The 15,891-nt window shown below is 40.9% G+C and overlaps 1 non-coding gene across 1 annotated transcript; it reads right to left on the bottom strand.

Annotated features, from left to right (window-relative positions):
* Nucleotides 1-569: 569 nt before the first annotated feature.
* On the bottom strand, nt 570-676 carry LOC123456835. The gene has a single exon (XR_006634713.1). It is a non-coding gene; the product is annotated as a U6 spliceosomal RNA (small nuclear RNA).
* Between the last annotated feature and the right edge of the window lie 15,215 nt (nt 677-15,891).

The raw sequence follows: 15,891 nt of genomic DNA, 5'->3' as shown, positions 1-15,891 counted from the left end.
AAATCCATAATGTGCAGATACTTAGTCTCTTGATAATGAATGACTTTTTCCTAGGGTCTTGCTCATCAATGTAAACTGGACTATACTTTAAGGACTTTCTTAGCTCTAAGAACCTAAAATTACATGAATTCCTTTTTTTAAAAAATACACTCATTTTGTAAATTCATGTAGCAGACAGCTTCAGATTCACTAAGATGTACTTCCAGACCAGGCACAGTTGTGGGGGAAGGAATTTATTGAAGCTTACAAATCCAAGGAATGTTCCATAATGTTAGAAGAAGCTGGCCTGCTTTCACATGACCAAAGAAGCACAAGCCAAAAGTCACACAGCACAGAACACATGAGGAACTCCAGCTAGGCACACGTTGCATTTCTTTAGATTGAAATCTCAAGCCTACCACCACACCTTAAGATCCACTCAGTGACATTGCCTCTAGCCAGGTGGCTGCAGATGCAAACTACAAACTAATAAAACACTGAATATATTGGGGACCATCTACTCAAACTACCACAATTAGTGTACAAAGTAATGGGTTAAATTATGCATCTTCACTTTATTCATTTATTTTTAAAATACGGAATGCTCCACGAATTTGCATGTCATCCTTGTGCAGCGGCCATGATAATCTTCTCTGTATTGTTCCAATTTTAGTATTTGTGCTGCCAAAGCAAGCACTCAGTTTATTTTTGTTCATTCCATTTTCATGTCCTTCCCCATGCCTTGCTTTTTACTTTATTTATTAACTTTTGTTGTCGTTATTGTTGAGACAGGGTCTCATATAGCCCAGGCTGGCCTTCATCTTGACAAATAGTTGAGGATGGCCTAGAACTCCCTATCTTACTGCATTCTATATCCTAAATTACCAGATTATAGACCTGAACCACCATACTTGTATAATATTGCATAATCTGTCTTCTGACATATAGGCTGATATAAGATTGTCAGGTTGAAATTGCTTTTTCAACATGTTACGGACTATGTATTTTGTGTATAGTGTGTAATTTATTCATTAGGGGGATTATTGGGAGATTTTTGTTTTGTTTTATTTTTAAATAAGTTATATAATTTATTTTAAAAGTTTCTTTTGTTTTTCTTTTTCAAGTTAGGGTCTTGCTCTAGCTCAGGCTGACCTAGAATTCACTATGTAGTCTTAAGGTAGCCTCGAACTCATGGAAATCCTCCTACCTCTGCCTCCTGAGTCCTGGGATTAAAAGTGTATGCCATCATGTGCCTAGCCTTATTTATTTATTTATTTATTTATTTATTTATTTATTTATTCATTCATTCATCTCTGTGTGTTTATGTGAACCATGGTCTCTTGCTGCTGCAAATGAATACTTGTCCAGCTTTACATGGGTAGCTAGGGAATTGAACCAGGGTAGACTGGCTTTTTGCATGCAAACACCTTTAACCACTGTCCCTAATCTATTTGTAATTTTCCTGTCTCTTTTAGCTGAAATGTTGGGAGACTTTCCATTGAACCATGCTAGATTACCATACACACTACTATGAATTATCTCATATTGTTCCATAACCCTAACATAATAATTTTATGACACTACATTTTATGCTACTTTTTTGTTTGTGTTTTTCAAGGTAGGGTATAACTCTAGTCTGGGCTGACCTGGGATTTACTATGTAGTCTCAGGGTGGCCTCAAGCTCATAGCAATCCTCTTACCTCTGCCTCCCAAGTGTTGGGATTAAAGGTGTGTGCCACTATGCCTGGCCTTTATCCCACTTTTTGAGAGGAGATAGCTGTGGATCAGAAAGTTGACATTTTAAATAATTGTGGGGTAGTACATGGCTATCATTAGAAGATATCTGGTATTGACAGCTACTGTATGACCTGAGGCCTAATCATCAGGAAATGTGGTTCCTTTAAGATGATGAGTGGCTACCAGAGAGCTAAAAACAAGACCATGATGTACAGACTTTGTAGACAAAATCTCTTTGACTCAGGAGAATGCCTCTGGGTTGCTGCATGTGAGGGGGCTCCTGCCTTGCTTTGATTCCCTTAGTGTCTGTTGCAGCTTTGAATCCACATTTCCTTGCTAGTCAGCCTGGTTTACTAAAAGTATCTTCACTTAGTTTCTGTTGTGATTTATTTCTCTCCCCAAGCACATTCATTCTTTTTATTTTATTTTTTTTAAATTTTTTATTATTATTTATTTATTTATTTGAGAGTGACAGACACAGAGAGAAAGACAGATAGAGGGAGAGAGAGAGAATGGGCACGCCAGGGCCTCCAGCCTCTGCAAACGAACTCCAGATGCGTGCACCCCCTTGTGCATCTGGCTAACGTGGGACCTGGGGAACCGAGCCTCGAACCGGGGTCCTTAGGCTTCACAGGCAAGCGCTTAACCGCTAAGCCATCTCTCCAGCCCACATTCATTCTTTTTAACTTGAATTTCTCTGGCATAATTCCCAGTCAGTTTGGCCTAGCAGATGCTAACCACAGCTTGTATTTACCCATGTCAGTTTCAGTATCTTCCTTCTCCCTTTTTCCTTGAAACCAAAATGGAGAGAAAACAAATAAAACTTTGAACTGCTTGCTTTTAGATATTTGCTTTTAGTTGACATTAAAAGTAAGTAATTTTACAGGTCACACAGCATTATCACTGTCTACTTGCCTTGGCATAGATAACACCTCTGAAGTGTGGTTATGATGATAATAGTTGCTTAGGTTCTTTTTCAGAGGTGTGAAGGCCACTTCTATCAAAAACACTGACTTTTCACTCAGGCTTATGAAGATGTCCATTTGGTGTCTGAAATAGAGTGAAGAATTTGACATCTCTATTTTCATCTGTTTATTTTTATCTCTGCATGCAGACATGCTAGTCATTTAGGGAATGCTTGTCTAGAACTGGCAGTATAAGGCTGGTAGATCTCAAACTTCCCTAATCTCATTTTCCCTCCTTCAAGATGCCAAGAGAAGGATAATAAGATATTTTCATGATTTGCAAGAGTGCAATGACCTTGTAATGATGATTATTCTGGCCACTGTGTTTCATAATATCCTGTTCTAGATCACTAGAGTAGGACCTAGAAGACTGTAGGCATCACTCTTCAAAACATATATCCTCTCATTTTTCAATTTCACCTAAAGATAAAAGGTGCTGAACTAAGGTGTCCTTTTCATACCAGTCTACCATCTTCTTGGTTTGGCTAGTTTACTAATTACTTTTCACTTCTCCTAACAACTTGTCCTAAATCCCTTGAACCTCTTTTTGAGTAGCTGCTAAGTGGACTTGAATTTAGTAACACTTCTACTTCTTAAAGATATAAGTCTCATATTGTAGCTTTGAGCCTTACATTTTAACCAACATGTCGGAAAATATAACAGATAATTGAACTGATTTTTGTTCATTAACATTTAGTCATTCACATTCATTCATTTAACTTATATCAATTGAATGATTACTATTAGCCACTGACATCCAGTGAGGATAAATCAATGAGTAAGGTAGTCATGGTGCCTACTCTCATGGAATTTAAAATTTTGTAACTGAGATACTCATTGGTCTAGTAATCACACTAAAAAATATAAGGACGGGACTGGAGAGATGGCTCAGTGGTTAAGGTGTTTGCCTGCAAAGCCTAACTACCTGGGATTGATTACCTGGTACCCACATAAGGCCAGATGCACAAAGTGATGCATGCATCTGGAATTAATTTGCAGTGGCCTGAGGCCCTGTTGTGCTTATTATCTCTTTCTGTCTCTCGTCTATTTATCTCTGCTTAGAAATAAATAAATAAAAATATTTAAAGTAATGAATTTATAGAAGAATGACGGTGGCCAGGAATGGTGGTACATGCCTTTAATTTCAGCACTTGGGAGGTAGAGGTAGGAGGATCGCCATGAATTTGAGGCCACCCTGCAACTATATAGTGAATTCCAGGTCAGCCTAGGCTACAGTGAAACCCTATACTTCAAAACACACACACACACATATATATGATGGTGTATGCCTTTAATCCCAGCACTCAGCAGGCAGAGGTAGGAGGATTGATTGTGTATGTTCAAGGCCAGCCTGGAACCACAGAGTTGGTTCCAGGTTAGCCCAGGACAGAGTGACACTGCCTCAAAAAACAAACAAATAAAAAGATATAAGTACAAATTGTGAGAAGTCCTCTGAACCTCTGAATGAATGGAATGAGGTGTCATGAGATCATATTTAAACAAGAACCTTCCTTTTTAATTAAATCTTTCATTATTATTATTATTATTATTATTATTATTATTATACAGATGGTGGTGACTACTAAGAAGACTCAAACTCATTAAAGTGCTCAGAACAAGTGAAGTTGAGTGCTTAGTGCTAAATGAAGCATTTTTGCTACACTCCCAGGGCTCAGGGAACATTGCAGAAAAGGGGATGGAAAGAATGTGAAAACTACGGAAAGGGAGGAGTTCTTTGGGATAATATCATCTGGATACAAAGCTATAGCTTAGCAGCCATTACTCCCTTCACAAGACCTCCCCAAAATTGAGTTAATCAACATTTTGATATGGATAATGGAAGAGGGCCAAAAAAGTCATCAACAATGAATGAACAAGGTCAGAGAAAAGAGGGTACCAACACAGGATGTATCCATACAGAACATGTTGTAAATAAATAAATAAATAAATAAATGAAGGTCTGATTGGAAAGAAGAAGGAATTCATAAAACTGGGGTTGAGAAAGGAAAAAGGGCATTTGTAGGGAATTATAATTAAATTAAATTATGTTAAGTATAAAAATTATCAAAAAGTTTTTATAAAGTAAGTTGACTTCAACTGTGAGTAGAAACTTTAGATCATGAAATACTTCCCTTAGAGAGTGATTTTGATGCCTCCTGCCCCAACCCAGTCACATGTAGGTTGCCTGAGAGCCAGGAGTACCAGGCCCATTGGCACAGGTCCCTGTACCTGAAATTTTGGTCAACTTCCATCCTTCCCCAACTCCTTTGGCATTTAGGCCATCCAAGAGCTAGGAGGATCAGGAAAAGTGAATTTTCCAGTCCACACATGTCTGCTATTGGAGCAGTCCAGGCCCCAGCCTAACCTGTGTCCTCCAGTGGACATGCTATTGCTACATTCTGGGAAAGACAAAGGGATTATCTCCATACGGGCAAACTCCAGTACACAATGAGTAACGTGAGAAACCAAGGCAAGGCTTCCCCACCAAGTATGCCTAGTCCCATAGTTGAAGCCTTCATCTAGAACCAGTTAAAGGAAATTCTAGAGAAATAATTCCATAACATGATTATGATAAATCAACTAAATGCAATGATAAAGTCAAACCAACAAATGAAGCTGGAACCCAATAAAGAGGCCGAAACTCTAAAAAAAATCGCCAAACAAAATTTAAAAAATGAAATAACTCAATTAAAAAGCTCCCATGAGGAGACTTCCGGTCAAGATGGCATCCATCTAACCACGCCTCACCTCCTGGTGAAGCCAAAGGCAAGAATTTAGGGTTCGTTGGATTTTTAGGGGTTTGCAGATTCTGGTAGACCTCCAATGGGAGGACGCAGAGGAGAAAAGTAGGGAATCTGCTGATTCCTATGTTCTTGGGTAGCACAACAGTTTCCCAATCCCCTCAAGTAGCTGCATCTTTGCTGTAGTCCCAGCCCCAGGTTCCTCATGCACAAGCCACAAGCTAGGTGGACACAGACCAGCAGTCTAGCAGAGCACCCCACATGATTGCCATCCCACTCGCTGCCACCCCCCACATCTGAGTGTGGACCCAGGACAGCAGGTTACTGTTCCCTCAGGGGACCTCCACACACAAATGCCATACCACTTGCTGCTGCCCCCCAAACCCCCTTGCATAGACCCAGGCCAGCAGGCTAGGGTTCCCTCCCTCCCCAGGCTTTCTTTCTTTCCCCCTCCCTAGGCTTTCCCACCACAGGGGACCTCCACGGGCCACCCCACTGCTCATCATCTGTCCCTCAGCAGTCCCATATCCCCACCCTGTCTTGTCACAGGACCCAGGAGTCCCATCCATCCCCTGCTACATGGTCCCAACAGACCTGCTATCCCATTCCCTCACCCTTCAGCATCACAGAACCACCACACATCCCCATTCTCCCTACCTCAGCAGCTATGTCACAACATTAGTCTGCTTTGTCCCATCCTCCCCATTCCCTGTCCCCTTAGGCCACCCGATAACAGAGTCCCATACCCTGAATCTCCAAACAACAACACCAGAGCTTCACAGGCTCCTTACCTCTGAGCAGGCAGGTCCCATTGCCATCAGAAGCCAAGTCCAAACAAACATAAAAGGGAAAATCACTGAAGATACTTCAAAGGTAGACTACAGCTTCCTACTAAATGAAATAAAATTCCTACACTGTGATGGGCAGACCACAGTGCAAAAGGAATAACATGAAAAATCGAATGTAAGTAAATCCAATAAGATTGCCCAGTCCACAATGAATGTCTCTAATCAAAACATGGAAGAAACAATAGGATCAGAACCCCAAAAGTAAGGTACAGGCTATGAAACTCTGGCCAAGCAAATAGCAGAACTTGCAGAACATCAACAAAGGGGCAATAATTGTATGAATGCTGTCCTCACTAGATTAGGCCAAATAGAAAAGAACCTCAAAGGGTTCCAAAGACAGTTAAATGATCTGAAGGCGAGTGAAAAATATGATGACCTCAATAACCAGCTGGCTAAGCTCAATGAAGACATAAAGAAAAGCAAGGATGAATTCCAAGAAGCATTAAGAAAATCAGAAAATGATGTGTAAAGGGAACATGACAAAGTGATAGAAACTATACATAAAAAAGCAGTAGAAAATAAAAACCAAATTGAACAAGCCCAAAACTCTACAGAAGCTCTGAGGAATAGAGTCAGCCATGTAGAGGATAGAAACTCAGAACTGGAAGACAAAACAGAAGAAACAGTTCATGAGTCAAAAAGTATCAATATGTTCCACAATTTTTGTGAACAGAACATGAGGAAGCTGTGGGATACCCTTAAACGTTCCAATATTCAGATCATGGGAATACCAAAAGGAAAGAAATTTAGACCAAAGGCATGGAGAACTTATTCAGCACAATTATCAAAGAAAACGTTTCCACTCTCTGAAAACAAAGTCCCATCAAGTTATAAGAAGCTAACAGAACTCCAATCAGATTGGACCAAAGGAGAAATTATCCAAGGCATATTATCATTAAGGCTCTAAACATCACTACCAAAGAGAAAATCCTAAAATTATCTAGGAAGGAACAGCACATTACATATAAAGGTAACCCCATCAGAACTACTTTAGTTTTCTCAATGGAAACCCTGAAAGCCATAAGAGCCTGGAATGGAACACTGCAAAGTCTAAGAACCTTTGGCTTTCAACCCAAACTACTCTACCCAGCAAAAGTATCCCTCATAATAGATGGTTAAAGAAAAAAAAAATTCCACAATAAAACTCAGCTTTACAACTATATGAACACAAAGCCAACCCTGCAGCGAGTACTTCAGGGAATTCTCCACACAGGAGAATCAAATATTCAACCTCAAATGCCTACAAGAAGCAGATCACAATAACCAAACTCAGAGAAGGCACAAAAACTACAAAGTCCAAAAATACACCAAACCACATAAATCATCATGATATGGCAGGGATTAAATCAAACCTCATAATCGTTACCCTAAAAATTAATGGCCTTAATTCACCCACCAAGAGACATAAGCTAACAGGGTGTATCAGAAAATTGGACCCCTCAATCTGTGGTCTTCAAGAAATACATATCACCAATAAAGACAGACACCTGTTCAGGGTGAAAGGGTGGGAAAATGATATTCCAAGCAAATGGAAATAAGAAATAAGCAGGCATAGCTATACAAATATCAGAAAAAGTGGGCTTCAAACCTAAAAGTAATAGAAAAAGACAAAGAAGGCCACTTCCTACTTTTCAAGGGAATGATCCAACAAGAGGATATCATAATCATCAATCTTCATGCACCAAACACAGGTTCAACACAATTCATAAAACAAAACATACTTGAAAACAAAGCAGAAATAACCACCAACACCATCATAGCTGGGGATGTTAATACTCCATTATCAGCAGAACACAGATCATCCAAACAAAATTAACAGGGAAGTGAGAGAGCTCAACAAAACCATAGATCAATTAGACCTAATCGACATCTGTAGATCATTATACCCAAAATCCACAGACTACACATTCTTTTCAGCAGCCAATGGAAACTTCTCTAAAATAGAACAAATTCTGAGTCAAAAAGCATGCCTCCATTTATCTAGGCAGATTGATATAATTTCCTTCATGATATCAGATCACAATGCTGTATTGCTAGAAATTAACAATAAAATATGCACCAGGAACCCATCAGCTCCTAGAAACTAAACAACACACTTTTAAACAATAAATGTGTGGTAAACAAAATAAGAAATAAAATTGCAAAATTTCTAGAAATTAATGACAATGAGAACATATCATACTAAAACTTGTGGAACACAATGAAGGTGAACCTCAGGAGAAAATTCATGGCACTAAATGCCTTCATAACGAAGACAGGAAGATCCCAAATAAATAACCTAACCATCCACCTAAAGGCACTGGAAAACCAAGAAGAATCCAACCCAAAAAGCTCCAGATGGAAAGAAATAATTAGGGTCAGAGCAGAAGTTAATAAATTGGAAACTAAGAAAACAAGTAAGAAAAATGATGAAACAAAGAGCTGGTTCTTTGAAAAAATAAACAAGATTGATAAACCCCTGGCCAATTTGATCAAGCAAAAAAAAAAAAAATAGAGTCACTTCAAATGAGCAAAATTATAAATGAAAAAGGAGAGATCACAACAGACATAAGTGAAATTGGCAGAATCATCAGTACTTATTTCAAAAACCTCTAATCCACAAAACTGGATAATATTGAGGAAATGGATGAATTCCTGGGCACATACCACCTACCAAAGCTAAACTGAGAACAGATTAATCTCTAAAGAAAACCTATCATACCCATTGAGATTGAAAGCTAATCAAAAACCTCCATGAAAAGAAGAGTCCAGTACCCAATGGCTTCTCAGCTGAATTCTATCAAACCTTCATGGAAGAACTCAAACAAATCTTTCTTAAACTGTGCTACATAAATGGAGAACAGGGAAAGCTCCCCAGTCTCTTTTATGAAGCTACTATCACCCTAATACCAAAACCAGGCAGAGATGGTACAAGAAAAGAAAAATATAGGCCTATTTCCCTGATTAACTTAGACACGAAGATCCTGAACAAAATCCTCATGACGAAATTCAACAACACATTAAAAGCATCATCCACCTTGATCAAGTAGGATTCATCCCAGGAATGCAGGGGTGGTTCAACATACAGAACTCTGTCAATGTAATGCACCACATAAATAACCTTAAACACAAAAATCACATGATCATCTCAATCGATGCAGAAAAGGCCTTTGACAAAATACAACATCACTTCATGATCAAAACACTGGAGAGAATAGGCATGGGTTGCTTATATCTCAGCATAATAAAGGCTATATATAAAGTTCCTAAAGACCAAATACTACTTAATGGGGAGAGACTGAAGGAATCCCCATTGAGATAAGGAACAAGACCAGAGTGTCCAATCTCACCTCTGCTCTTCTACATAGTACTGGAAGTCCTAGCTCAAGCAATTAGACAGGGGAAAGAAATAAAAGGAATACAGAAAGGAAGAAGTTAAGTTATCTCTGTTCACAAATGACATGGTTCTGTATAAAAGAGACCCGATAACCTCCATTTCCAAACTCTTAAAGGTGATTAACTCCTTCAACAAAGTAGCAGGATATAAAATCAATGCACAAAAATCAGTAGCCTTCCTATATGCAAAAGAAAAAGACACAGAGGAAGAAATAAGCAACATTGTCCCATTTTCAAAAGCAACAACAAAAACCAAAAAATACCTTGGAATAACATTAAGTAAGGATGTGAAAGACAATGAAAACCTAAAAACACTCAAGAAAGGACTTATGGTTAAGATGATGGTGTAGGAACCACACCAGAGCAGCCTAGGGGAGAAAAAGATTAAAAAAAAAAACACAGCAAAATATACTCTTCTACTAAAAAGTGAGGTGTATCACATATCCATGACCTCACTGTGCCTGACAGTACCTACACAAGACCATTATAAGAGGAGGAAAAGATCATGACATCAAAATAAAAGACAGACTGATTGACATGGGGAGGTGATATGATGGAGAATGGAATTTTAAAGGGGAATGTGGTGGGGGGTGGGAGGGTATTACCATGGATATTTTTTTTATGATCATGGAAAATTTTAATAAAAATTGAGGAAAAAAATTATCAACTATAGTAGAGAAGTAGGAGAGATCTAGAACATCTAGAGCCCAGAGAAGCAGGCAGAAGGAGCTCAGCACTCGAGGCACCAGGTCTGCATGGCCACAGCCTCCAGGCTCAGCCTGAGCCACAGGAAAAGCCAGGTGAGCGGATTCTCCACTCACACTGGCCTGCTTGCAAACTCAAAAAATGTGAAGGGAGGACTACAGAGAAGAATGGAGGAGTGGCTAATGAGGAATAGGATCATGTGAACCAGAGGGAGAACTAGAACTACCATTCACAGCCTTCCCTCCCCCACCACCAGTGCAAGCACCAACAAGCACCAGAGACCATGGGAAGGGAGCTAACCTGCACAGCACCTAGCACCCAGCACCCAGCACAGGTGACCAGAGCAGCAATCCAGTGACTCAGCCAGCCTACCTGAGCCCACAGTGCAGGAAGGAGGGACCCAAGTGGGAGCACAGCATAACTGAGACCAACAATTCCAATAGGTAAATGGGATTACATCAGGTCAGTACCTGCCAAATAGGCCTGGTTTATAGGCTTGAATTGGAAGTGCTAATTGTACCTTCCATGTCAGGATAAATTATATGTTAAATCTGATGGATGGTCAGATTTGCCATTCTTACATAAATTATATTTGGGAATTGTCATTTGTTGCTTCCTGATTTATAGTGCCTTTGTTTCCTCTATTGTTCATTAGGGACAAGAATCACTTGGTCACAAGCTGACTTGGAACCCTCAACAGACCAGACATCCTAGCCTCTTACTGGACAGAATTAAGGGTGTGGGTCAACAACACACATCCTAAGGGACTGTAACTTTGTTAGAGAATATGGTTGTCATAATACCTACTCTTGCATAAATACTCTGTTCTGTTTTTCATTGAATGCGTACATTATTTAGTTAAATTTTAGAATCTGCCTATATTTTGCTCCACTGAGCCTACTTGAATATGCTCATAATAGGCAAACTCAACATTAGGGTCACTTTTGTAGTGTGGTGGTTTGATTCAGGTGTCCCCCATAAACTTAGGTGTTCTGAATGCTAGGTTCCCAGCTGATGGAGATTTGGGAATTAATGCCTCCTGGAGGGAGTGTATTGTTGGGGGTGGGCTTATGGGCTTTATAGCCAGTTTCCCCTTGCCAGTGTTTGGCACACCCTCCTGTTGCTGTGTTCCATCTTATGTTGGGCAGGGGGTGATGTCCACCCTCTGCTCATGCCATCGTTTTCCCCTGCCATCGTGAAGCTTCCCCTCAAGCCTGTGAGCCAAAATAAACCTCTTTTTCCCAGAAGCTATTCTTGGTTGGGTGATTTCTACCAGCAATGCGAACCGGACTGCAACAGTAAAGTGGTACCGAGGAGTGGGGTTGCTGCTGGACACCTGACTTGTGGCTTCGGCCTTTTGGAGCTGATTTTCAAGAGGAATGTGGGAGGATTTGAAACCTTGGCCTAAGAGATGCCTTGCAGTGCTGTAAGTACAGCTTGATGGTCTATCCTGGTCAGAGCTGAAAGACCTGAAGGCAGTAACAACTATGGACTGTGAGGTTTGGCTTATGAGGGTGAGAAAGAGCTGTGCCTGGACTGGGCTAGCAGTTTGTGTGAGAAGCTTGCTCTTGTGCCCGTGTCCTGAGAAGTTGTGCAGGGTTGCTTTGTGTAGAAATGAACTGGTGTGAGCAGAGAGATATGGCACAGAAAGAAAAATCTTTGGGTGAACTGTTGCCCATTCAGCTGCAACTGAGAAATTACAACCTTTGAGACTGGGCTAGCTGACCTGCGCTGGGGCAACAAGAAGAATGTAGACTCTTTTGAAAGGGCCTGAGTGCTCAAGGAGTGTCCTATTCTTCAAAGTCTGCTTTATTCCCCCCTGGATTAACAAATTGGCACCCTACCTGGTATCATGGAGTATAAGAAATGCTGGAAAGAGGGTCATTGAGTTTGCAACACGGTCTTGTGTTTTGGAAATGGCCATGGGCAATGAGAAGCAGGTTTGCTGGTTGCCTGCATAGAGATCCCATGGGGCCATGAGGACGCACCGTGGCTTGCAGTGGAGACCCAGTGGAGATGCCAGGACCATGAGATGGCTGCCAAGGTGCTGCTGGCCCCGATGAAGTTTCCCAGGACTGTGAGTAGCCTAGCTGGAGGGACGGAATTGGAATGCCAGAGACTTGTTGCTGGTTAGAATTATTGGACTTGAAGATTTGTCACTGGCTAGAGTTGCTGCACTTGAAGCTACAGAGTTTGATGTTTGCCCTGGTTGTTTTAAATCTTGTATTGGTTGAATGTTTCTTTGCTATGCTCAATGCCATCTTTTGCAGTGTGAATATTTATTCTGTGCCATTATGGGTTTTTTGAGGTTATATTTTGGTATTATGGCTCAGTTAAAAGATCTTGAACTATGGGGATGTATGAACATCATTGGGATTGATAAAAACTATGGGGACTCTTAAAGTCAGACTGAATGTATTGTATTTTACATCATGTATGGATATCAGTTTATGGGGGTCAGGGGCGGAATGTGGTGGTTTGATTCAGGTGTCCCCCATAAACTTAGGTGTTCTGAATGCTAGGTTCCAAGCTGATGGAGATTTGGGAATTAATGCCCCCTGGAGGGAGTGTATTGTTGGGGGTGGGCTTATGGGCTTTATAGCCAGTTTCCCCTTGCCAGTGTTTGGCACACCCTCCTGTTGCTGTGTTCCATCTTATGTTGGGCAGGGGGTGATGTCCACCCTCTGCTCATGCCATCGTTTTCCCCTGCCATCGTGAAGCTTCCCCTCAAGCCTGTGAGCCAAAATAAACCTCTTTTTCCCAGAAGCTACTCTTGGTTGGGTGATTTCTACCAGCAATGTGAACCGGACTGCAACATGTAGATACTCTGAGAGTCTTAAGAGCCACATCTAGCACTGTGAGCTCCTACCCTAAAGATAGATAACATCAGATTGGTTGATACATCTCATAATACTGCAAATAATTAGAAAATTGATGCATTAAATTAATCCAAAATGTGAAAATATGTATATTATAACACAAGAATCAAAAGAAATCAAAACAATATAAATTCACCAAAAAGTATTAATGCATCACAAATGACCTCCAGTAAGAATGATTTAGAGGAAATTCCTGAGAAAGGTTTCAAAAGAAAATGTTCAAAGAAATCAAAAAGGAAATGAAATAAGACACAGTAGAACAATTTAATGAAATAAGGAAGTCAATAGAAGACATAAATAAGGAAATAGAAATAATAAAGAAAAACTAGTCAGAACTACTAGCAATGAAGAACTCAGTCAATAAAATAAAGAACTCTGTAGAAAATCTCACCAGTAGAATGGATGAAGGAGAGGACAGAATATCTAAACTAGAAGACCAGGTGGCAGATCTAATGCAGTCCAACAAAGAGAAGGGCAATATAATAGGAAAGTATGAATGGGAATTTCAAGATATTCAGGACACTATGAAAAGATCAAACATAAGAATTCAGGTTATAGTAGAAGGAGAAGAATTTCACTCCAAAGGCATAATAGGTGTTTTCAACAAAATCATAGAAGAAAACTTCCCCGGAATTGGGAAAGAGAGGTCAATGCAGATACAGGAATCCTTTAGAACACCAAACAGACAAAACTTGGAAAGAATCTCTCTTGGCCATATTATAATTAAATTACCAAACATACAAACTAAGGAAAATATATTGAAAGCAGTTAGAAAGAAAAATCAAGTTACATACAAAGGCAAGCCCATCAGGATCACAGCAGATTACTCAACACAAACTAAAAGCCAGAAGGAGACTTCCGGTTAAGATGGCGGCGTAGGTACCACGCCAAAACAGCCTGGGGGGGGGAAAGACCAAAGAAAACTCAGCAAAATACACACTTTTACTAAAAAGTGAGGTGTATAGGAAGTTGAGGCGGCAGCGGAGAAGTGGAAGAGTTATAGAGCATCCAGAGCCTGCACAGGCGGGAACAGCGGCTCCAGGGCGGCTCAGCTACCCGCCGCAACCGCGGAGTGGCAGAAAACCGCCGGACTCTCGGCTCGAGCCGCAGGACAAGCCAGGTGCGGGATTTTCCCCTCACACCGCGCTCTCCGCAACTCGGGAAACGTGAGGGGAGAGCGGCAGCGAGCAACGGAGGGAGGAGCAGACCGCGAGGTAAAAGCACACGTGGAGAAACGATACAACCAGAGAAGCCGCGGCCCCCTCCCCTCCCCCGCCGCCTGAACCCAGCTCCAGCGAACACAGCAACGGCCCGGGACCGGCCACGCCAACTTGGGCTGACGGCGGGACCCAAGCAGGAGCAGAATTTGGCAGCAACTTCAGCGGCTCCAGCACCGGTACCAGTGGCCCCAGCAGCAGTGGACCCAGGAGCGGCAGCGGTGACAGATCCCGCAGCAGCGGCTTCGGGGTGGGCAGCAGCGGTGGACACGGCAACGGCAGCTTCAGCAGCGGTGGGGGCTCCGGGGGTGGCACCTACAACAGCTGCAGAGGCGGCGGCAGCGACTCAGTTTGCCCCGTAGGAAAAGCAAGTGCCCAGCTCCAGAAATCAGAACAGCAGCCCGACGACCCAGGCAGCAACTTGACTGAGACCACAATCACCCAAGGTAACTGGGATTGCACCAGGGAAGGGTCTCACCTGGTCACAAGCTGACTTGGATACCTCAACAGACCAGAAATCTAAACCTCTTTGTTGATAGAGGATCTGGTCATTATAATAACTACTCTTGCATACATACTCGGGGCTGTTTTTGATGGAATGGGTACAGTGTTTAGCTAAATTTTAGAATCTACCAGTATATTATTCCACTCAGCCTGCTAGAATACTCCTATAGCAGGGAAACTCAACCCCTAAGAATATCTTTGTAGATACTCTGAGAGTCTTAAGAGCCACACCTAATACCTTAAGGTCCTACCCTGAAAATATATTACACCAAATCAATTGATACAGCTAAGAATACACAGCTAGCTAGAAAATCCAAGCATTAACTTAATCCAAGATGCAAAAATATATACATTATAACACAAGAAACACTAAAAAGCAAGACGATATAAATCCACCTAAAAGTATTAATGCATCAGAAATGTCCTCCAGTGAGAAAGAGTTAGAGGAAATGCCTGAGAAAGAGTTCAAAAGAATAATTATAAATATGTTCAAAGAGGTCAAAGAACACATGAAAACAATCAAAGAAGAAATCAAAGAGGAAATCAAAGAGGAAATCAAAGGAATCAAAGAAGAGGCAGGACACCAATTTAATGAAATAAAGAAGGCAATACAAGACATAAATAGAGAAATAGAAATAATAAAGAAAAACCAGTCAGAATTACTAGCAATGAAGAACACAGTTAATGAAATAAAAAACTCTGTAGAAAATCTCACCAGTAGGATGGATGAGGGAGAGGACAGAATATCTAAGCTAGAAGATCAGGTGGCAGACCTAATGCAGTCCAACAAAGAGAAAGACAAACTTATAGAAAAGTATGAGTGGGAATTTCAAGATATTCGGGACAGTATGAAAAGATCCAATATAAGAATTCAGGGCATAGTAGAAGGAGAAGAATTCCACTCCAGAGGCATAGTAGGCATCTTCAACAAAATCATAGA

Source organism: Jaculus jaculus, chromosome X (assembly GCF_020740685.1).
Source record: "Jaculus jaculus isolate mJacJac1 chromosome X, mJacJac1.mat.Y.cur, whole genome shotgun sequence".
Taxonomy (NCBI): domain Eukaryota; kingdom Metazoa; phylum Chordata; class Mammalia; order Rodentia; family Dipodidae; genus Jaculus; species Jaculus jaculus.
Note: the sequence above shows the minus strand (reverse complement) of the source record. Positions and strands in the feature narration are given on the sequence as shown.